The sequence below is a fragment of the Dendropsophus ebraccatus genome, chromosome 7 (assembly GCF_027789765.1).
Source record: "Dendropsophus ebraccatus isolate aDenEbr1 chromosome 7, aDenEbr1.pat, whole genome shotgun sequence".
NCBI lineage: Eukaryota > Metazoa > Chordata > Amphibia > Anura > Hylidae > Dendropsophus > Dendropsophus ebraccatus.
Window position 1 is genome coordinate 76,371,648 of NC_091460.1, and position 24,857 is coordinate 76,396,504.

The 24,857-nt window shown below is 44.0% G+C and overlaps 1 long non-coding RNA gene across 2 annotated transcripts in view; it reads right to left on the minus strand.

Annotated features, from left to right (window-relative positions):
* The window catches only part of LOC138797524 (uncharacterized), a 73,165-nt gene extending 57,172 nt beyond the window's left edge, over positions 1-15,993 (minus strand). The window contains exon 1 of one of the 2 annotated variants that reach the window (XR_011363946.1): positions 15,875-15,993. This is a non-coding gene — a long non-coding RNA (uncharacterized lncRNA). Of the gene's footprint in view, positions 1-15,317; positions 15,417-15,874 lie in introns of those variants that run through there. The other variant, XR_011363947.1, reaches the window with a different exon arrangement.
* Positions 15,994-24,857: the final 8,864 nt, after the last annotated feature.

A 24,857-nucleotide genomic window follows, 5' to 3' on the forward strand; every position in this document is an offset into this window, starting at 1 on the left:
TGCTATGGGGCCCAGCCATTTCTAGTTACGCCCCTGATGAGTTTACATGGGACTGTATGTATATATATATATATATATATATATATATATATATATATATATATATGGGAATACATGGGACTGTATGTATGAGGTTACATGGGATTGTATATATGAGGGGGTTATCCTTTTTTATTTCACTTTTTTTAAATAAATAATTTATTGAAAGGACCTCTGCCAGGCATATTTCACTCTTGAGTGCTTAAAAAGCAGCTCTTGTGGTGATAAGAAGCTGATTTAAAACCCCCAAGAGTGAACTCCGTGAACTATATGTATAATATATGTACTGTTTTAGTGTCATTTTGTGCCATTTTGGTTGGTGGTGTTTAAGTATAAAAAGTGTGCCGCGGCTCAAAAAAGGTTGAAAATCACTGAGTTACTGTATATTGCGGCAAAAGCTGAGGTTTTTTAAAATATCAAAATTGACCGCCTTTTACCTATTTTTGATGTTTTGTGAACATAGCCTTACAAAGTACAATTGTTCTTTAGGAAAACAGGACCATGGCCCTATATGTAAAAATAAAAGCCCTAAAGCTCTAAAATGGAGAGGAGAAAAAAAAAACGAAATGCAAAAATAAAAATTGGTGCGGCCATTTAGACCATGTTGGGTTCTCTCCTTAAAGTGACCCTGTCACCCCCTTTGTGCATTCTGACATCTCTACACAGGTGTAAAGGGTAAATTTAGCGTTTTTCATACCTTATTTCATATCATACGTCATGGTGTTTGTTCAAGTAAAAAAGTGTCCTTGACGCCCATTGGTTGGCCGACGTAAAGGGGGTGGGGTCTAGACCTTTCAGCCAGCCTGTTCCAATGGCCGGAGAGGGGGCGGGACCAACTGTGTTGTGGTGGGCGGGGCTAAGTGACACTAATGCTGCAAGGCCCCGCCCACTTAACACAATCTACAGTTGATAAAAGATGACTTTTTACTTGAACAAGCACCATGACGTATAATATGAAATAAGGTATGAAAAACGCTAAATTTACCCTTTACACCTGTGTAGAGATGTCAGAATGCAAAAAGGAGGTGACAGTGTCACTTTAAGGAATTAATTTAACTGCAGAAGTACTGATAAGACACAAGAACATGGGGGCACATTATATGATTAGCTGGGGGAAAATCAGGAGCAACTTTTATAAAAAAAATATTATTTTACTGAACCAAAAGTAGAAGTGAATATGAACATTTCTAAGATAAACTTATAACTATACTAAGATAATAATAAAGGAAATAAGAATAGATGGAGCAGGTGTATCTTTTTCCAGATAATCTGGGTTTTTCTGTTACCAATTCTCACTATGATGGATGCAAATGCACTCTGACACATTTTGCCAATAACCTTATCTCAGTAAGTTTGTTATCCTAAGGTGTACTGTATATTCAGCATTTGCTAAGAATAAAATCATACTTATTCTTTCTTTAGGATCATTACTTATTATTACATGAACTGGAAATCAATATTGAACATAGAATTATGTAACTTCCCTTGTGGAAAATTTGACATTATTAAGAAATGTTGATTTATAAGCAGTACATGACGGAGCCTGTCAGCTCTCGGAGTAATTAATGATCTATTGAGCAACACTGCCTTTCTATTGATGTTGATGTTACTGTTACCGGTATTGTGTATCACCTGAAGGCATCTTGTATGACAAGATAGACAGCTACATGGCCCAATTACCTATTTACAGTACAGGCATGGATATACCATATCTGCAATCTGTATGAATGTGCATAGGCCCTGTAGGCAAGACTGTCACCTAAGATGTACTTTTTCTATTCTGTTGCTTTATTAGATATCAGGGACTGCACTGAAAAGGGGTTATGTAGTTAAGTAAAATAGATGTTCAATAACCCCTCCTCCTGGAGACTAACAATCTGTTCAGTACCTTATCAAACTCCTTCTCCCTTTTGCTTAAAAGACACAAAACTGTGTCTGAGCATCTCTCCATCCTGACACTAAACTTCCTCCTCCCTTCAGGATGCTCAGAATTCCGGGCCGGCTGTCTCTGCACTCTGTAATACTGGTCGGGAGGGTTAGTCACAGTGAGGGCGCCAACAATTTTACCCCAGTTGGGTCCATCCAGCATCACAGTACAGAGACAGTAGGTCAGGGACACTGGTCATGTGAGCATCCCAGTAGGAAGGGGGGGGGGGGGAGAGGGAGTTTGGCAGCTTGATGGAGAGGAATGCTCAGGCACAGTTTTAGAGACTGGAGCAGTAGAGAACACAGTCAGGAGACTGACTGTGTCTGTTAGTCTACAGAAGAGAGGATTATTGAGGCCATGTTTACACAACATAATTTTCGCTGTAATAACGGCCGTTGTTGCAACGGCAGTGATTAATATGGAACTTATGTAGTGCTGCAGGCTGAGGGAATCCCGGCTGGAGTGTATACACATAGTATACACTCCGGCCGGATCCCTAGCGGTGCCACAAGAAAATGGCATGCCAGTTTTCTGCGGCCGCTATTCAATGAATAGCGACTGCAGAAAACCCTGTCAGTGCACACTATGGAGTGTGCGGCTCCAGCCGCACGCTCCATTGTGTGCAGTGGAGAGTTCTGATGTGTGGATCCACGGATGCGCCCGCATCAGAATTCAGCGGCGCTAAAGATCATCCAGCCGGGATGATCTTCTCTGAGACCGGCCATTCCGTTGCCTGGCCGGGTCACGGAACAACCAGTCTTAGACAGTGTGTGAACATAGCCTGAACATGTATTTACCTAACCAAATAACCCCTTTTATGATGATGCTTGCAGCCTATAGTTATAGTTAGCACACTATGGAGGGATTTCCTAGAGTGCCAGAGGAAGATACTGGAAGATACTCATGATTCTTTTATTATGTGATTTAATGATTTCTATTGCAGAATTAGAGGGAGCCGTATCAGCCGGGGGCCGGGCCGACAGGAGAAGAAGACAGGCGCAACGGGGAGCAAGGTCCTAGGTGAGTTGTGTTTTGTTTTGTTTTTTTTTGTCTGGGGGCCATCTATAAGGGGAGAGCACACAGGGGGCTATATACTACTGGGGGAGAGCGCACAGGGGGCTATATACTACTGAGGGGGCTATATACTACTGGGGGAGAGCAAAGGGGGCTATATATTACAGGGGAAAGCTCACAGGGGGGCTATATACTACTGGGAGGAGCTCACAGGGGGCTATATACTACTGGGGGGGGCTCACAGGGAGCTATATACTACAGGGGCAGAGCACAGGGGGCTATATACTACAGGGGAAAGCTCACAGGGGGCTATATACTACTGGGAGGAGCTCACAGGGGGTTATATATTACTGGGAGGAGCTCACAGGGGGCTATATACTACAGGGGGAGAGCACACGGGGGGCTATATACTACTGGGGGAGCTCACAGGGGGGGCTATATACTACAGGGGGAGAGCACAGGGGGGCTATATACTACAGGGGGAGAGGGCACAGGGGGGCTATATACTACTGGGGGGAGCTAACAGGGGGCTATAAACTACAGGGGGAGTGGGCACATGGGGCTATATACTACTGGGAGGAGCTAACAAGGGGCTATATGAGCGCACAGGGGGGCTATATACTACAGGGGGCCTATATACTACTGGGGGAGCTCACAGGGGGGCTTTATACTACAGGGTAGAGCTCACAGAGGGGCTATATACTACAGGGGAGAGCTCACAGGGGGGCTATATACTACAGAGGAGAGCTCACAGGGTGGCTATATACTACTGGGGGAGAACGCACAGGGGGGCTATATACTACTGGGGAAGAACGCACAGGGGGGCTATATACTACTGGGGGAGAACGCACGGGGGGCTATATACTACTGGGGGAGCAACAGGGGGGCTATATAATACTAGGGCAGTCACCCCCCTTTGTACCTTATATCAAAATGCCAGTTTTCCCGCTAATAAGCATCAATTCTGTATGTAAATAGTTGAACGTTTGTGAAAATTAACAAAACACGTTTCCTACTGATGTTCAGCTCGGACCTTCACCTGACAATAGACCCCGTTAAGTGGACCTTAACTAAAAGTTGTTGAGTACCCCTGTCATACAGCTACCAATAACACAAGTATACAAAGAGAAAATATCCCCACACATATTACCGCTATACAGTAACTGACCAAATCCTGTATATGAAGACCGATATTACCAATAAACCAGTATACAGGAGGGAAATAGTATCACCATACATATTACCGCTATACTGTTACTGACCAAATCCTGTATACTATGACCAATATTACCAGTATACAAGGGAGAAATATTACCACCACACCACAACCATTGCTACCATATTGTTACTGACCAAATCTGGTATACTAAGACCAATGAACACCACACCAGACTACAAGTAACAAATAATGCCACCACATACTGACTAACACCACCGCTGCTACTGAATAAAATCCTATGAACAAAGATCAATATCCCCTCATACAGTCATATAGAGGTAGCCCCAGCTCTACACAGGCTCTATACACCATATACATTAAAGTGCACATACATTTAGCGACTCACAGGGGACGTCTTCTCTGATCAGAGATCTTCCCTTTTCATCTTCTTCTCCATCTGCCCTGGGCCGTTATGAGAACTTCTCCAAGCCACGAATCCACAGAATCTGCCAGAGAAATATATTAGGCTCCTCACTCTGTCACCATCCTCATCTCTCTAGAAACTGCACATCTGTATTGGCCGCTTTACACCTTCTCTCAGTGGTTAGCCCTGACTATTTGTAGCGTGTGTGTGTGTGTGTGTGTATATATATATATATATATATATATATATATAATGTGTAGACACCTTGTAGATGGCCCCTTGTTCAGTCCTCCATATAGATGGCCCTGTGTGCCTCTACTATAGTAGAGATCACCCTCTGTGTAATCCCCTTACAGTAGATGACAACCTCTGTGCATTCCCTATATCAGGGGTAGGGAACCTCGGCTCTCCAGCTGTTGCAAAACTGCAACTTCCATCATGCCTGGACAGCCAAAGCTAAAGCTGTAGTTTTGCAACAGCTGGAGAGACAAGGTTCCCTATTCCTGCCCTATAGTATATGGCCCCCTCTGTGTAGTCCCCTTATAGATGACCCCTCTGTGTAGTCCACTAAAGTAGATGCCCCCCTCTGTGCATGCCCTATTGTATACACACCGCACCCAGTATAGTTACCCTTATAGATGCCCCCCATTGTTGTCCCCCTCTGTGTAGTGCCCTTTATAGATGCCTCCTCAGTGTTGTCCTCCTTATAAATTGCCCTCCATCCAGTGTCCCTTATAGATGGCTCCCTGTGTTGTCCCCCATATAACTGGCCCGCTTGTGTTATCCATCCCCCATATAGATAGCCCCCTTATGTTGTCCATCCCTACCCCCCATATAGCCCCTTATGTTGTCTATTCCCCCATATAGCCCCCTTATGTTGTCCATTTCCCCATATAGCCCCCTTATGTTGTCCTTGCCCCATATATAGCCCCCTTATGTTTTTCTTCCCTTGTATATAGCCCCTTATGTTGTCCTTCCCCTGTATATAGCCCCTCATGTTGTCCTTCCCCTGTATATAGCCCCTGATGTTGTCCTTCCCCTGTATACAGCCCCTTATGTTGTCCTTCCCTGTATATACTCCCCTTATGTTGTCCTTCCCCTGTATACAGCCCCTTATGTTGTCCTTCCCCTGTATACACAGGGCCGTATTTACCACTAGGCACCCGTGGTCCGGTGCCTAGAGCAGCACCTTGCAAGGGGGCAGCACCAGGGAGCAGGGGGACAGAAAAAAACTATTTTTTATTTTTTTTTTAGTTTCCCTCCTCCCGTTCAGACTTGCCAGTAAATCTGGTGTATTTTCCAGGGGGGTGGGGGGTATGGTGGTATTGGTCAGGTCTGGTATCGCCAATAGGTGCGTGATGATGGGGCATCTTCAGGTTTAGTGCCTAGGGCAGCAGCAGCTGTTAATACAGCCCTGTGTATACAGTATACCCCCCTTATGTTGTCCTTCCCTGTATATAGCCCCTTATGTTGTCCTTCCCCTGTATATAGCCCCTTATGTTGTCCTTCCCCTGTATATAGCCCCCTTATGTTATCCTTCCCGGTATACAGCCCCTGTATGTTGTCTTCATCCTGTATATAGCCGCCTTATGTTGTCCTTCCCCTGTTTATAGCCCCCTTATGTTGTCCTTCCCTGTATATAGCCCCCCTTATGTTGTCCTTCCCTGTATACAGCCCCCTTATGTTGTCCTTCCCTGCATACAGCCCCCTTATGTTGTCCTTCCCTGTATATAGCCCCCCTTATGTTGTCCTTCCCATGTATATAGCCCCCTATGTTGTCCTTCCCCTGTATATAGCCCCCTTATGTTGTCCTTCCCTGTAAACAGCCCCTTAAGTTGTCTTTCCCTGTGTATACCCCCCTTATGTTGTCCTCCCCCTGTATACAGCACCCCTTATGTTGTCCTCCCCCTGTATACAGCACCCCTTATGTTGTCCTCCCCCTGTATACAGCCCCCTTTATGTTGTCCTCCCCCTGTTCACAGCCCCCCTTATGTTGTCCTCCCCCTGTATACAGCCCCCCTTATGTTGTCCTCCCCCTGTATACAGCCCCCCTTATGTTGTCCTTCCCCTGTATACAGCCCCCCTTATGTTGTCCTTCCCCTGTATACAGCCCCCCCTTATGTTGTTCTTCCCCGGTATACAGCCCCCCTTATGTTGTCCTCCCCCAGTATATACCCCCTTATGTTGTCCTTCCCTGTATATACCCCCCTTATGTTGTCCTTCCCTGTATACAGCCCCCTTATTTTGCCCCCTCTGATAAAAAGGAAAAAAACACAAGACAACTCACCTAACCACCCGTCGGTCACTGGCCTCCTCTTCTCTCTTCTCTGACAGATGAGCAGCTTCGATGTGAAGTCCCGGCAGCGCCATCACTGAGCTCAGTGTGCGCCGCGGTTGCTGGGACTTCGGTATGCGCTCCATGAACCGGAAGTCCTAGCCGCACACTGACATCAGTGATGGCGCTGCCGGGACTTCACAACGGAGCTGCTCATCTGTCGGGGGCGGAGACAACACTCTTGTGATCGCAAGCGAATCTCTGTTTTCAGTCACAAGAGTGATTGACAGAGCGGGAAGCCTATGGCTTCCCGCCCTGTCAATCAGAACACTGCTACATTTAACTGAAAGCGATTGTTGCAATCGCTTTCAGTTAAAAAGGTAGGTGCGGCACCCGGCCCTCCTAGGAGCAGGGGGCCCCTCTTGGGCTTGCTGAACGGAGACCACAAAGCTGCAGTCTCCAGCCCTGTGTCCCTTGACTGGCCCCCCTGTGGCCCAGTCCAAGACTGACTGTACACTGAACAATTTTACTGTATCGTAGCCAACCCCTTTAAATGGACTACGAAAATGCAGTGTGAACCCAGCCTTATAGAATTCTATGGGAGTAAAAACCAAACATGTGAGTTCAGCTTATATCTATATTTTCTAGAAGCAATTTGTTACTGTTTAACCATAATCTAATGGGGACAAAGAAGTTTTTGTATATATGTACCTCTATACTATAATCGTTTGATATACACATCTAAATATACTGTGATCTTCAAAACAATCTCTCCGAAAGGAAAGAATACACACCTGCAGGTAGATGCTTCAGGGTATGCTCTCTTGTCAGTATAGGGCAGGATGCTAACTGGATATTAAGCGTCCTGTTAAACAAATTTTTGGCTTGACATATATCCCTAGTCGTGTTTTGAGACACCTAGTTATTGTGAATTCTCAATTGTGCCATATTCTCAAGGTGCTGTGAGAAAGCTACTTTGCATATCTTTTCTTCCCACAATTCCCAGTGGAGCATGAGTGGCCTACAAGTCTCCACACATCTTTATGACGCTCTGTTTAGGGAGGATTAGTATCCCTCTGCTTCCTCTACGACTCAAAGTAGGAATCAGTCACTTCCATATTCATAATCAGAAAATAAAAGCACTATATACCCCAATACATATTGGTATAAACAAGAATAATATATATACTAATATATAATATAATCAACCACTGCACATATAGTCGGACCAAAACAATGTGTATTTTGGATCAGTGTCCTGGTGTGATTTTTAAGGATTATTTGGAAATTGGTAACAGTATAGCAGGTGACATAATAGGTTACCCTATTGCCCTGTAGCCAAAACAAGTCAATCTCAGATATTACTAGAATAAATGTTAATATAATAGCATACCCTAGATTTATAATAAAGTTCTTTATAAGCTACTGCCTGCTCTGTTATGACCTTGAACTGACCTTCATTCTTTGAATGCGAGTTTTATGTTTACTTTTTGATTGAGAACAGCCTGTTATCAAAGAAAGTCAGGAAAATGCATAGGGAAAGCACTTATCTCAAAGAAAAACTTCTAGTGGCTAAGAGGTGTGGCAGCTGCGTCACTTTGATTGAACAGTCTGTCCAAAATTGCTTCACGTTTCTGCTGAGAATGTACTGATGTGAACCTACTATTGTTTAGAGAACGAGAAAAGGAACATTTGACGTTACGAACGCACGTAACACCCCTAGCATGGAAAATAGGTGGTTGTGGCATTTTATGTAAATACTCTTTAATTGTTTTATGTAGGCTTTGTGCGGCTGAAATCAGAATTCCTACAGGACTTAATTGTTCTTTTACTCATTAGGCCGTACCATGTCATTTCAAGCTTCCCTTTTTATTTCAACAACTCAATATCTCAGTACATTCAGGGAATGTTCTTTTAGGGTATAAACCCACACACCGTATACACAGCGTATTTACTGCTGCGATACGCAGCGAATACGCAGCAAAAACGCAACAAATACGCAACAAAAACGCAGCAGATTAGATCTAAATAACTGAACTCAGCATTAAATCTTCACCATCAAACTGCTGCGTATTTGCTGCGTATTTGCTGCGTATTTGTTGCGTATTTGCTGCGTATACGGTGTGTGGGTTTGTACCCTTAATGTGCCAGTTTTACAAACTAGATATCCTTTCTCTGAAGAACAGGAGAGAACAGGAAATACAATACTGCTCAGCCAGTGTGACTACTAGTGCAGATTGTTCAAGGGGAATGTGTCACAAGTGGAGGAAAGTCTATAAACTTAACAATGACACATTTATTTACAGAAAAAATATTTCCAATTATGGAAAATAAATTATACCATTTATTACAATGTAGGTCTGGAAAATTAAAGACCGATACATTTTCTGATGGAAACGGTGGAATGTTATTTTCCATTATGACCCATTATTCTGACTGATTATATCAATAACCACATTTACCATATTTTATGTGATAATGTGTTTTAACCCTCTGTAACTGATGGTTCAAGATGTATTTTTATAGCATAATTTTGAGACTGTGATACCTTGACCATTGATCAGGACTGGGATGAAGCATCTGTCGCTTAGCAAATAGTAACACTGCAGTTGACAAATAATAAATATGAATTTACATTATTACTACAGCATTACTATAATGCAGCATTGCCACCTACCTGTAGGTCATCAAGTTAACAGCCATGCATAGCTCATCACTATAGAGAGTTGCGACTTTTGTCAAAATAACAGGAGTCCCTGCTGTGTATGTAGTTAACATGGCACCTGACGCTGTATGCTTTCTGCTCAGTAAATACTCGCTGTGTAAGGAGTGAATATTTGTAAATATAACAAGAAGTTGCAATGCATGGCCACTTAGCCCCTTAACCTCTTAGGGACCAAGCCTATTTGGGCCTTAATGACCAGGCTCATTTTTCAAAATCTGACCTGTCTCACTTTATGTGCTTATAGCTCAGTGATGCTTTAATGTATGCTAGAAATTCTGAGATTGTTTTTTGAAACATATGGTATTTTATGTTAGTAGCAAAATTTGGTCACTGTTGAGTGTTTTTTTGTGAAAAACATCAAAATATCATGAAAAATTAGGGGTGTTTACTGGCTATAAAGGGTGGTAATGGACAATCAAGGGGCATTTACTGACTATCCTGGGTGGCGACAAGCAATCTGGTGTGGTTACGGGCAGTCTGTGCCAATCTGGTGTGGTTATGGGCAATCTGGTGTGGTTATGAGCAATCTGGGGTGGTTACAGGCAATTTGGGGGTGTTTACTGGCTATATAGGGTGGTTAGGGGCAATCTGGGGGTGTTTACTGACTATCTGTGGTGGTTATGGGCAACCTGGGGGTGTTCACTGGCTATCTGGGGTGATAATGGACAATCTGGGGGTGTTAACTGGCTATCTGGGGTGGTGAGGAGCAATCTGGGGTGGTGAGGGGCAATCTGGGGTGGTGACGGGCAATTTGGGGAGGTTACAGGCAATCTGGGGTGGTTATGGGCAGTCTGTGGCAATCTGGGGTGGTTTCGGGCAATCTGGGGAGGTGACAGGCAATCTGGGGTGGTTACAGGCAATCTGGGGTGGTTACAGGCAGTCTGTGGCAATCTGGGGTGATTATGGGCAATCTGGGGTGGTTACAGGCGATCTGGGGTGGTTACAGTCAGTCTGTGGCAATCTGGGGTGGTTACAGGCAATCTGGGGTGGTTATGGGCAATCTGGGGTATTTACTGGCTATCTGGGGTGATGACGGGCAATCTCGGGGTGTTCACTGGCTATCTGGGGTGGTGACAGACAATTGGGGTTGGTCACAGGCAATCTGGGATGGTTACAGGCAGTCTGTGGCAATCTTGGGTGGTTACTGGCAATCAGGGGTGGTTACGGGCAATCTGCGGTATTTACTGGCTATCAGGGGTGGTTATGGGCAATCTAGGGGTGTTCACTGGCTATCTGGGGTGGTGACGGGCAATCTGGGGTGGTGACGGGTAATCTGAGCGGTTACAGGTAAACTGGAGTGGCTATGAGTAATCTGGGGTGGTTACAGGTAATCAGGGGCACTTGACTTTGGTGACAGGAGATAAAAAGTGCCAGCAGCATTTGGAACGAGCGATCAGCGGTATATAGTATAGTAGTTGAGAGGAAGGGGTTGCGGGCCTTACCGGAGCAGCTGCACTATTCTTTGCCATCGCTGTAAAAAGCTGATGGATGCAGACTAGAGCCCATTAGTGACCGTTGTAAAAATCTGCATCGGCGGTCACTAATATCATAATAAAGGTATTATCTGGGTTACTACGGTTACAGCGATACCAAATTGTTTTCGAGCAAAAACCCACAAAAACGCCACATTGCAACATCCATAGAGTTCTTATCTTTTGTGCGACAGAGCTGCTTTTGGGCTTATTTTTTGCGGGAAGATCTTTAGTTTCTATTGATACCAAATTTTACATATATATGACTTTTTGATCTCTTTTATGACGTATTTTCTAAAGCGGATTGATAAAATACAGCTATTCTGGAGCTGTTTTTTGATATTTTTTTGTACACTGTGTGTCGTGCGATATAATTATTGATGGAGTTTTAAAAATTGGGTCATTATGGACGTGGTGATACCAAATATGTATAGGATTTGTGTTTTTGATCTGTTTTATGTAACGTTTTAGTGTGTGTCGGGAATGTATTGCATTTTTATTATGGGGGGGCTGGGGGGAATGTGTTTTGGTGCACTTTTTTTTATTTTTACACTAGTGTATATTACTGTACACTAGTGTAATACTGAACACTGTACTACTACTGTAGTGCAGTGTATTGTATTATGCATTATGCGGACGGCGCAGTGGGACCTCCGACGAAAACCCTGCAATGCTCTACCGATTACTATATGGTCACTAGAGGCCTTGGAGGAAGTTGCCGATACAGCAATGGCCACCGACAGGAACAAGTGAGTATTGTTACTACACTTCTGCAAGGTTGAGTATCCAGGTGTTCATCGCATTCCTAGCTGCTCGGTGAAACTTAGTGTGAATCCCACAAAATCATATCTGAATCAATCCAAATTTTTGTAAACGTGAGCTTTTCAGACAACTCATGTCTCAACATAATACAGCAAAGCATCTGAAGATATAGTACCTTGCTATATCATGTCTGATAAAGAGACCCGAGTTGCCTTGAAAGCTTGCTGTTTAGAGATGAGCGAACCTCGAGCATGCTCGAGTCGATCCGAACCCGAGCTTTCGGCATTTGATTAGCAGTGAAGTTGGATAAAGCCCTAAGGCTATGTGGAAAACATGGATATAGTCATTGGCTGTATCCATGTTTTCCAGACAAACTTAGAGCTTTATCCAAGTTCAGCAGCCACTGCTAATCAAATGCCGAACGATCGGGTTCGGATCGACTCGAACCCGAACCCGGTTCGCTCATCTCTATTGCTGTTTCATTCGTTTTATTTTTGTTAAACATAAATAAATACCATATGTGCAAGATTGTTATTTTGTCTCTTAACAAGAGCAATACACTTTATTCACCAAGCTAACCAAATACCAGATTTAGGAAGACATATTATTATATCTTCTCTAATAACAGAGTATCTGTATAATACAGGAATCCAAACATTTAGCTTCAGGGTTTCCTATTATTAACAATTATTATAATTAAGTTCCCTCAGCTTTAGCTATTAGTCTTCATACTGGGAATAAGTAGCCCCAACTTTTTTATTATTGGGAAATAATTTGACATCATGAAGAGTTGGTAAGAACACCACAAGACATAGTTGTGGGGCTTATCTCTTGACGTCATATAACGTATGTCACTGTTAAGAGAAAACATACTGATAACGGAGTAACCTTATGCCTCCTTAACATTTACATTGTTTGTCAAGGAAAGAAAAGACTTTAGATTTGCACGCTATGTATTCAGAAACAAGCCTGTTCTACTGTTGATTGTAAAAAAAATTCCCAGTATGTCCAGTGCGTGTTTTCGAACGGGCTACTGTACATGGGGGCTACACAGAGGGGGTTACTATACATGGGGGCTACACAGAAGGGGCTACAGAGCGGGCTATTGTACATGGGGCTACACAGAGGAGACTACTGTGTATGGCTACACAGAGGGGGCTATCGTACATGGAGGCTACACAAAGGGGGCTATTGTACATGGGGGCTACACAGAGGGGGCTACTGTACATGGGGGCTACTGTACAAGGGGGATACACAGAGGAGTTATTGTACATGGGGCTACACAGAGGGGGCTATATATATGTGGAGGGGATGCTATACACAGGGGCTTATTCTGTATGAAGGGGGTGCTACACAGAGGGACCTATATATATTGAGGGGATGCTACACAGAGGGGCCTATATATACTGTATGGGGTTTGCTACTGGATGTACAGTGCTATATGAAGGTACAGAGGGGAGCCTAATACTATGTGGGGGTAGAGAGGAGGGCTATATAAATGGGGGCCAAACTACTAAATGCGACACAGGGGCCTGACGACTGAAGGAGAGCAAAGTAGAGTAGCCTAATAGTATTTGGGAGACTTAACAAAGAGCCTATTATATGGGGCACGGGAGGACAGACTATTATTTGAAGGCACACACTGGGGATTGCTGATATGGGGCACAGGTGGAGCACGGTTACTGTGTGAAGCTGATGTAGGCTTTGTATAGAAATGAGGATGATACTGAAGTGAGAAGTCTAAAATGTTTGTCTGGCAGATCCTGTGGGGATGAGTCATGGCCAGGGACGAGTCATTTGGTTAGCTAGCAGGGTTACTTGGGGCTTGGTTAGTGGGGTGGGGGCAGGGCTACAGGAGGCGTCGTTAGCAAGGGGCCCACAATTTCTAAACAGCCCGGGACCCATAGTACCCTTAATCTACCCCTGTGTCCTGCTAATTGATGTGAGTTATGCTACGTTTACACGGAAAGATTATCGGGTGAATTTTCACGATAACGATTGAATTTGAACGATAATCATACATGTAAAAGCAGCGAACGATCGATAAATCGTTAACTTTGATCTTTTAACATGTTCATAAATCGTCGTTTGCAAAAAATCTGCCGATCGTTCCGTGTAAACAGTCATCGCGCGATAGTCTGGCCGCCCGCAGCCCCGGCCCCCCGCTCATCCGCAGCCCCCTGCGCTGGCTCGATCACCACCCGCGCCTCCCCGATCGCCACCCCCGCCGCCGCCGCTCCGATCGCCCTCTTCAGCCAATCAATGCACGGCAGCACTGATTGGCTGAAGAGGGGAGCCGGGAATTTCAAACGGCTCCTCTTCAGCCAATCAGTGCTGGAGATCTCGAAGACCTGCTACACAGAGCAGGTAACGTATGCTCGTGGCCGGAGCGGGGGGGGGGCGATCGTAGCGGCGGGGGTGGCGATCGTAGCGGTAGGGGTGGCGATCGGAGCGGCAGCGGGGGGCGATCGGAGCGGTGGGGGTGGCGATCGGAGCGGCGGGGGTGGTGATCGGGGTTGCGCAGGGGGCTGCGGTTGAGCGGTGGGCCGGGCTGCGGGCGCACGATCGCAAAACGATTTTTCCGTACGATATATAATACCGTCTAAACGCTGATCGTTATAAAAAAAAATGTTACTTCGAAATCGTTTATCGTGCGATCGGGCCAATTATCGCTCCTTGTAAACTTAGCATTAGTGTAGTGAGAGTACTAGATGTATTGTCTATAGTATATGTCCACTGTACTTGAATTTTTAGAAAATTTCTAGGATACCAACCCTTTTTTTCTGGGTGCCTTGCTTAGTCTGGCCTTTCCCCATTGACCTGTCTGGCACGGGTGACCCCGCCAGGAGTACTACTCCCGCCAACTTAGCTCATTGGATCACCAAGGCACGCAAGCTCCCTCACCACGTCAAGGTGAAGGCACCATAAGGGAGCCCCTCCACCCTAACCCGATTACCCAACCCAACTCTTAATTTTCCTGTCCTTTCCTATAATGTGGACCCTCTGAAGCCCAAGCTGCCCCAGCCCCCTAATGTGGAGCCTTCCGGCGCCTTTACCAGCCCAGGCCCGCCACAGTCCCCTAACATGGACCCTCGCAAGGCCCTTCCCAGGCCAGGACCGCCCCAGCCCTCTATTGCGGACCCTCCCATTGCCCTTCCCAGCCCAGGACTGCCCCAGCTCCTCCTAATGTGAACCCCCCATCGCCCCTTTCTAGCCCAGGCCCACCCCTAATGTGGACCCCCCAGTGCCCTTTCCAACCAAGGCCAGCCCCATAACACGGGCCCTCCCAGTGCCCTCCTCAATGTGGCTTGCTGCATGGGGGTCCCGGCTTCCTGCTCTTCCGCCCAGGCAATCATTGGCTGCGGCTGGGCAATGCACTGATTGGCTGGGCGGGAGAGCAGGAAGCCGGAACCCTGTGCAGCAAGCCGGATTGAGGATGGGTGATGCTACGACAGCGGTTGATGCAGCTGCTGATGCTACGGCATGTGTGTTAAAGGGGGCGGGTGATATACATACTCACATGGGTCTGAAAGATCTGCTCATATAGGAACTGCGAACCATCCTGTGTGAAGCTGCCTTTACAGTAGGAATGTTCTCTGTTGGCCACAGCAACCAATTACATCTCAGCTTCCATATTACCAGAGCTCATAAAAACCTGAAACCTAAGCTGTGATTGGTTGCTATGGGCAACAAAGGCCATTGCTACTGGAAGACTGCTTGATAAATCTACCCCTATATGTTCTAATTTCCAGTCTGTATAAAGCAGCACAATCTGCCATTGAGGAGGCTGCATACAACCCCATATTATTCTATGGGCCAGATTAGAGAGCTATGTATGATATGATTGGTGGCCATATATAACACTACAGGTAACTGGCTGCTGGGTCTTGGAGAAGACAGTTTTTCCTTACAGATGTCCATAACGGCCATCACTAATGTCATCGGTGTCCTGTACAGATCAGTCTTACATATGTCATATGTCAGCTAGTTACATGGCTCCCTAACATGACCAGTCTCCCCCCATGATCAGTGTCCCTCTCCGCTGTCCTGTGTGCGGTGTGTACCAGTAACACTTACCAGTAGATGTTCTGGGATGTACTGGGGAGCTGTGCCGTCCATCAGACGTCTCTTAAAAAAAAATATGGGAAGAAAATTGCCCCTCAGAGACCACAAGATGCCACAAGACTTGTTTACAGCTCCAGTGATCGTGGCAGGTGGTCATCAGACTCATGCTTGTAACAATAATAAACAGCCAATGCTTACCCACCTGCATTCCTTCCGGCGCACTCCTGCTCGAGGATCTGCCAATCAGTGCGCTGTCCCGTCACAGCCTCTGATTTGCTAAGTGTAATCCAGAGACTTAAGCAGGAGCATTAGCTGTTTATTATTTTTACCGGCACGGCCGCTAAATAGTTAAACATAGCTGTTACCACATTCTCGCAGCAGAATGAAAATTCACTGTAAAAATGGAGGGAGGTAAATCATCTGCAAACTCGCTAAGTGTGAAAGCATGCTAAAGGCGTTTTCCGCCCAAACAATTTACATGTCAATTCTATGGGCGGAGAACGGCAGAGAGCAGAGTCGCACAAGGCATCTGCTAAATTTCAAGCGGCGCTCCAGAAACAGCCAAGCAGCACTCTTTCTTGCGGCTCCATAGAGAATGAATAGAGATGTAGGTTTTGTACCAACCCGCGGCTTCATTCATAACAAAGGAGCTGAGGCACTGATCTAGAGATTTATAATAAAGGAGCTGTGGATAGGGGACAAGAAAGGTTAAATCTGAAAATCCTTTAAAGGGGTTATCCAGCGCTACAAAAACATGGCCACTTTTTTCCAGAGACAGCCCCACTCTTGTCTCCAGCTTGGGCGGAGTTTTGCTGCTCAGTTCCATTGAAGTGAATGGAGCTTAAAGGGGAACTCTGGATAAGAAAAACTTGTTTTCTATTAAAAGTACATTAAAAGTTAAATATATGTGTCTATACAATGTATTACCGTATCTGTACGGTTCTGCCATACTGGTAGCTGATAGAAATCCAGGAAGTGAAGAAAATGGCATCTGTGCAAATCCACATTGTCTCCTGCTCCTTCTGCTATCCCCCATAGGAGGCAAATCTTCCATGCCTCTGTCTCACATTGTGTGTGTTTGTTGAGATCAGGCTGATGATGCAGACAGGGGGCAGGGTGGGATGTCCCAGGAGGCTTGGCTGGATCCCCCAATCCCCTGAGTGATTCACCATCTCTGACCAGCCAGAAGCAGGTGTTGCACCGATTTCTCTAATTGTGCAGAAGTGTGCAGTGAAATTAGGGCTGTGTTCATGCATGTTGGAGTGTCATTGCAGTACTGCAGCGTATTGACAAAAATGATGCAGTAACACAAGTAAATGATGCTAAAGGGCCGAGAGGATCAGAGCCTTATTGTGGGGCTAGACTTCAAAGATAACAGATGCTTGATCATAAAATGTGCGTGGAAATGAAAAGAAAAAAAAATCTAAAAGTTCTTTATTCCAATATCAGCATAATGGGTAGAGAATACAGTGTGCTGTGTGGTGTTACAGGTAGAGAATACAGTGTGCTGTGTGGTGTTACAGGTAGAGAATACAGTGTGCTGTGTGGTGTTACAGGTAGAGAATACAGCGTGCTGTGTGGTGTTACAGGTAGAGAATACAGTGCTGTGTGGTGTTACAGGTAGAGAATACAGCGTGCTGTGTGGTGTTACAGGTAGAGAATACAGCATGTTGTGTGGTGTTACAGGTAGAGAATACAATGTGGTGTGTGATGTTACAGGTAGAGAATACAGTGCTGTGTGGTGTTACAGGTAGAGAATACAGCGTGCTGTGTGGTGTTACAGGTAGAGAATACAGCGTACTGTGTGGTGTTACAGGTAGAGAATACAGTGTGCTGTGTGGTGTTACAGGTAGAGAATACAGCGTGCTGTGTGGTGTTACAGGTAGAGAATACAGCGTGCTGTGTGGTGTTACAGGTAGAGAATACAGCGTGCTGTGTGGTGTTACAGGTAGAGAATACAGTGTGCTGTGTGGTGTTACAGGTAGAGAATACAACATGCTGTGTAATGTTACAGGTAGAGAATACAGTGTGTTGTGTGGTGTTACAGGTAGAGAATACAGCGTGCTGTATGGTGTTACAGGTAGAGAATACAGCGTGCTGTATGGTGTTACAGGTAGAGAATACAGTGTGCTGTGGGGTGTTTTTTGGTAGTTTCAAAAATGGAATAGATAGGTAAGTAATGCTTTATGCTTCTGCAGAAGTTTCATGTTTTTTAACCTCTACCTGGAGTTCCCCTTTAATGGCAAACTGCATCTGAAATGGAGACAAGAGTCATGTTGTCTCTGAAAAAAGTGGCCATTTTTTTTAGCACTGGATAACCCCTTTAAACATAACTAACATAAACCAGACAGCAAGTGGGTCTCTATGTTCTCCAATGCCAGGGCTGAATTTTATTCCCAGTCCGGCCCTGGTGGGGACTATGTATTATCCAATTTAAAATGTTTTTAACCCCTTAGTGACTGCCGTATTGGCTTTTTACGACGGCCACTACTGGGCTCTACTCTGTCCCCATCGGTTTTTAACAGCGGGGGCAGGAGAACAGCTGTAAGCATTACAGCTGATTTCTTGCTGCAACTACCCAGAGTGGTTATTTACTGCTCTGGGTAGTTTTAACCCATTATATGCCACTGTCAAGTAATGACAGCGGCATGTAACAGGTTGCGGTAGGGTGCAGTTATATACTCACCTGATCGAAAGTCCTGCGGCAAGTTCCGGGCCCCCGGGATTGCCAGGATAAAGGCATAACTGGGTAGATTGTCTGTCAGCTCGTTGCTGACATATACAATATACTGCACTACAGTAGTAGTACAGGGTATTGTAACAGTGATCAAATCATCACTGCTTAGTATACACTAGTGTACAGTAATGTACACTAGTGTAAAATTTACACCAAACACACACACACAAAAATCCCCCCACCACCCCCAATAATAAAATGCATTATATTCCCTATACATAATTAAACATTACCTAAAACCACCTAAAAACATAAAACCTATATATGTTTGGTATCGCCATGTCTGTAGCGAACCAATCTATAAAACTATTTTATTAATTATATAACATGACAAACGCTGTAAAATAAAAATAGAAAAAAAAGCGCCAGAATTGGTGTATTTCACCAATCCTCTTCCGAAAATACATCATAAAAGAGAAGAAAATGTCATATACATGTAATACTTGGTATCAATAGAAACAACACATCTTCCCGCAAAAAATGAGCCTGAAGCCAGCTCTGTCATGTGAAAATTAAGAACGCTATGGATCTTGCAATGTGGCGACAGTTTTTATCCTTATTTTCAGGAAGATAGTTTCTATTGTGCCAAAGTGGTAGTAATAAAAAAAAAAAAATAATGCAAATTTGGCATCTACATAACTGTAGTGATCCATAGAATACAATAATTTATTTTTACCGCATGCATAATAGTGTAAGTTTGATGTTTAAAAACAGGAAAAATTAACTAAAATTTTTCCAATTTTTCATGATATTTTGATGTTTTTAACAAAAAACACACAAGACAGTGACCAAATTTTGCCCCTAATATAAAGTGCAATATGTCACAAAAAACAGTCTCAGAATTGCTAGCATACATTAATGCATCACGACGCTATAACTGCATAAAAAGAGACAGGTAAGATTTTCAAAATTTAGCTTTGTCATGAAAGCCCAAACTAGCTGCAGCACTAAGAGGTTAACCATGTTTTAGTGTTGTGTACTTACATAGTTAGATAGTTAGTACGGTTGAAAAAAGACACATGTCCATCAAGTTCCACCAAGGAGGGGATGGATAGAGGGAAGGGGGAGGAATGATGGGTACATTCTATACATATGCAATAATGTTATTTTGGTATAAGAACTTGTCTAAGCCTGTTTTGAAGCTCTCTACTGTTTTTGCTGTGACCAAATCCCCGAGTAGATCACTGTTCTCATGGTGAAGAAGGCTTGTTGCCTCCGGAGATTGAACCTTCTTTTCTCCAGGCAAAGAAATAAAGACTATTTTCTATGATTCTTAAATACGAGTGTGCATCTATCTACTGTATGACATAGTCGCTTGTATTTTTTAAGACCATTTTGAACAAATGACGTTGAAAAACTGTGGACCGCCTCATGCCATTAATATGAGAGGTAAATGTCAGCTACAAAGGTGCACAATGGTGGACGGAGCTGCTCACCACCAAAATGAACCAGGGGGCAAGCAGACATGTCTAAAACAACGTGTATAGAAACAGAAAAACTTCGTCAGCTCACCCACTCAGCCTTACTTCACCTTACACCAGGATCTCCGTAGTGTTAGAGCACGCAGATGCTATATTGCGGGCCGCAACCCGATTCATCCAGTGTAAAAAAAGGTTGGGCATCCACAGCTCCTTAAAATCTAAAAATCTTTATTGGATCGTCACAAAAAATAAAATAACAAACTCATTAAAAAACACGTCGACGCGTTGCAAGGTAAGAACCCTTTAATCATGGCCATGATTAAGGGGTTCTTACCTTGCAACGCGTCGGCGTGTTTTTTAATGAGTTTGTTATTTTATTTTTTGTGACAATCCAATAAAGATTTTTTGATTTTAAGGAGCTGTGGATGCCCAACCTTCTTTTTACACTGAATGTTTAAAACAACAGTTGGATGGTCACTGCACCTCTAATAAAGTTGCATCAGCAGTTTTTATAACAGTAACGAAATTGGACTTCCATTGACTGGCAAATGGTTGTCTTCAGAGGATTTATGTTTTCTTTTTCATCAAATGGACAGATGTTAGCATGTCAGGCAAGCAACATCAGAGAACAAACACCTTTATTAATTTCTGGATGAGCCGAAGCTGGTGGTGGTGGCAGCGGGAATGTTTTTGTGGCATGCTGTGCGCCCACTTATCCATGTAGAAAACACTCTCAACCAATTTGGGCATCCATCCTTGCAGATCACATACACCCTCACATGCTGATTGCCTTCCGTAGGAACTTCCGACAATGTAACACGTCAGCCAGAAATGTGTAGCATTGGTTGAAAGAGTATGACCAAGACTGTAGTACCCTGGCCCCTAATACCCCAGACTTGAACCAAATTGAGCGTCTGTGAAATCACCTGAATCATTTATTCTAAGTATCCTCCGCCACATACCCATAGGGTGCAGTGCAGTCAGTATGGCTCCAGAACCTGTTACAACCTACCAGTGACTGAATCCCTCCCAGCCCGCCTAGCTCCTGCTTGTGTTGCACACTTAGGATATTAGCTGTTGGTAATAATGTGACTCCTCTTCATATATGAGGTTTATTCTTTACCTCAGGTTCCTTTTATAATTTCTACCTAAATGTTTCCTATTTGCGGTTTCTCAGGGATACAGCAACCTCCCCAAGGTGACTGATTTGTTGTCCAGCAGATATCTTTGCATAATTGTATTTGGTTGTGAATGGATAATAAAATTACCATGACTGGATTATAAAATACTTTTATGCGGTGTCTACACCACTTTGTAGTCCGCACCTGTATCTCCACAATCCTGCATGCAACATAATCCATCATCTTTGCATCAGGAACAAGGCTGGCATATAAATTGAATAGAATAGTTTATGTGTTATGATAAATCTTATAGACCCATAGCACAATTGAACAGCGTATTTACAATCATCGTCATTCACAACATCCTTCACTTGTATTTTAAGACTAAGAACAGTGTGGCTAGCCTCGGAAATCAATTACAGACATAAAATATATGCAGTATTTCTTGGCACTACTTGATGTAAATACTCCCAGTGAGGTTTGAGTCATGTCTGAAGCACGCTGTACAATCTATGGCAATATGTTAGATCAGAATTACATTAAACATTACTACATTTGTATTATATATACATTGGATACAACAGAAAATCATTTGTGTCATTAGCATATTGTATTGTTAACTTACATTCTCAGAGTTCAATAGGATATTAACCACCTCCTGCAAAACATACTTAAAGCAAAACTTGGGCCTAAACTGGCAAGATTCCCCAGGACACAGCACAGCTGTATAGCGGACACGGTTCTATGCTCACTTCAGTAACCCTCTAGTGACGGCATGAAGAATCAATCATTCTTCCAAGCTGTGTCAATTATTTTGCATTCATATGAGGGAGCAATGAGTCTACATATCAGTATGTGCCTGCTGCTATGGGCTCTAGGTGTACAAGGTGATACTGAGGATTACTTTTATAAAGGATTTAGAAACGCATAAAGATAAAATATATACAAGTTATATAAGTCATAGTAATGTGCAGTTATTTCAGCACATGTAAGTTATTCATATATTCTGTTATATATGCTGTGATGATTTTGGGCATGTACCTATTTGTGGTGAGCCCCCGGATGATGTTGTAGCGGTGGGACGGACGGTCACTAGCTAGATGAAAGTGTGACGCCACTTCTTGTGGTAAATGACTGAGATACAGCCGGACCTTATGGTTTTGTCACGTGATGCCAGTGCCAGTTGAGCACACAGGTGTGATTGCACGCCTGCTTTAAAGGTGTAAGGCCGGTTGTGGTCGGTGTCCTGTCGGGTTGCTGCCAGGTCCCTTGGGATGATGTAGTCGCAGGTGGCCAGAGCGGTATAATGACCCGCCACCCACAGAAAGAGGAGATGTCCCAAGGTTGCGGTGTATAAGCTATGCAGGTGGTAGTTAATAATCATAGACTCTGTAGATAAAGTTGACTTTCTTTACTATTGGCAAATGTGCAACAGGTAATACAGATGGGCTTAGATATACACTTGACAAAGTTTCAATAAATATTCGGATGTAGAACCACCAGATCTGTGTAATAAGTGCTAAGTAGGACATAGTAGTGTTGATAGAGTTGTACTGAGGTAGCGTAGAGAGGAGGGTGCCATGAGAGTCCCAACCCAAGTAGTAATGTGCTCTGCCAAGATGTTGGAGTGTTTAGAAGAATACTTTTAGAAGAATGAGAAAAACTGTGCCTGTGTATTGACCTTGAGTCTTCACACCACCTGATGCCCACTTGCGTTGGCTGAACTGTACTAATAGGTGACACAGTCCACAGATCTTGTTACCTGGGAAGAGCAGAAGGCTGAGGGTTTCCTGGCTGACACTCACGCTGCAAGATGGAGTTCATAGACTTTTACAGTAACTTTGCTACACCCGGATCAGCTCTTTGGCTCTTTAGTGGATACTCTCCTGCACTGGGGTCACTCCTAGTCCTCAGCCTGGGTTGAGATATTCTGTTGGCTAGTCCTCTACCGAAGGGTTTAGCACTGCATCGTGCAGGGTATGGGTACTGAGGGAGAAGTTGGTAGCAGAGCACTGTCCTGCGTCCTAGCCATGCGGGGCACTGACTAAAACTGCACCTCTTCTTTAGAGGGGACCTGGCAGTAGACCAGGGCCCAGGTAAAAACCACTGTGGAGAGCTATCTGGTTTGCGTCCTTTCTCAACAGAATCTCGACTATTACTCCTCCTTCACCCAAGGGAGTAACTTCCTATCCAGCGTGTAAGGTGCGCTGTGGTTGGGTGGAAAGAGTGCAACAGAAAAGCAGAAAGAGAAGAGGTGATAGGACAGAAAAAAGTAAAGATCCTACTGGTTCACAGATTCTGGTACACATAAACACAATAACCCTTTGAGACACACAGCCATGCAGATTCCACACTTCAATATATAATACAGCGACATCTAGTGGTCATTTCTAAATACTACTTTGGCTGCAATGGGACCACAAAAAGTAGAGACTTTTACGAAGGGTGTGGACAACAGTAACACCCCTAGTAAGAGACCACATATTTAGTAATATTCACTTAAACATCTATGGAAATTCAAGTGAAGCAGATAAAAAGATTACTAGTTCCTAAATTTACAGTAAAATCTTTGTTACTGAAAAGGGTGTGGACCCTCTGTGCCACCCTAGTACACCATTGCCTTCAGATGGCACGTTTAACTGCATAGCCAGGATGCACAAACGATCACTGCATCATTCGTGCGGCCAGTAAAATATATTGGCATCAGGCTACAAAATGTGTACACAGAGAGATGTGCAAACGATAGAGGATGGCCAAAGAGGGACACTTGTGGTTCACGCTAGGAAATTTTACAGGCATTTCTATACTTTTAATTCAAGGCTGTATTTACACATAGAAGATCAGCTGCAGATTGACGCATTTAGTTACATTGATATCTGCACATCTGCAACAGATCCTGTATGTGTGACTATATCCTTAGGTCCCATTCACACATCAGTAACTCTGTCTGTAATTGGGGACCCACAACTGAGAACAGGATTACGAATGTGTTTCAGTAACTGTTCGCATTTGCAGGGACCCACTGTCTGATAGGTGAAATGGACGCAGAATGGCTTAATCATTTTTTGTGACACTGATAATGGCCCCAAAACGCATCCGTAACACCCACAGATGTGAGTATGGGGCCATAAAAATCAATGAGTCTGCATGTGTGAAATGAGGTGGGAAAATAATAAAATAAAAGCATTATTTAAGGGGCCATACTGTCACATGATTCATCTGAATATAACAATTTTAAGGATCCAACATGATGGAATAATATGCAAGTTTGGGTCTATTTTACAATAGGAAAACAGACACTTTCTAGAGCAACATAGAAAGTTTATTAATGTCAATCTAATTTCTAGGTCAAAAAAGGGACATGTAAGGGGGACAGAGGGATGTGGGTCAAAAATCAAAAATAGGGACTTTCCCTCCAAAAGAGGGACACTTGGGAGGTATAGGTGAGCACTACACCCACGGGGATAGGGGAGCACTGGAACCCCCAGGAATAAGAGTGCCAAAATCCTTAGGGACAGGGTGCTAAATTCACTAGAACACTGGATAAACTGGATAAACACTGGATTCACCAGTTATACAACAGTGCTAGAACAACACAAAATACAAGTCCTAGGGAAAACAGAATAAGTAAGTTTAGTCCTGAAATGCCGACTACATTATTAATTTATTAACTGGAGAGAATGGAACGGCTGCACTTTGTGATACCCCATCAGAAG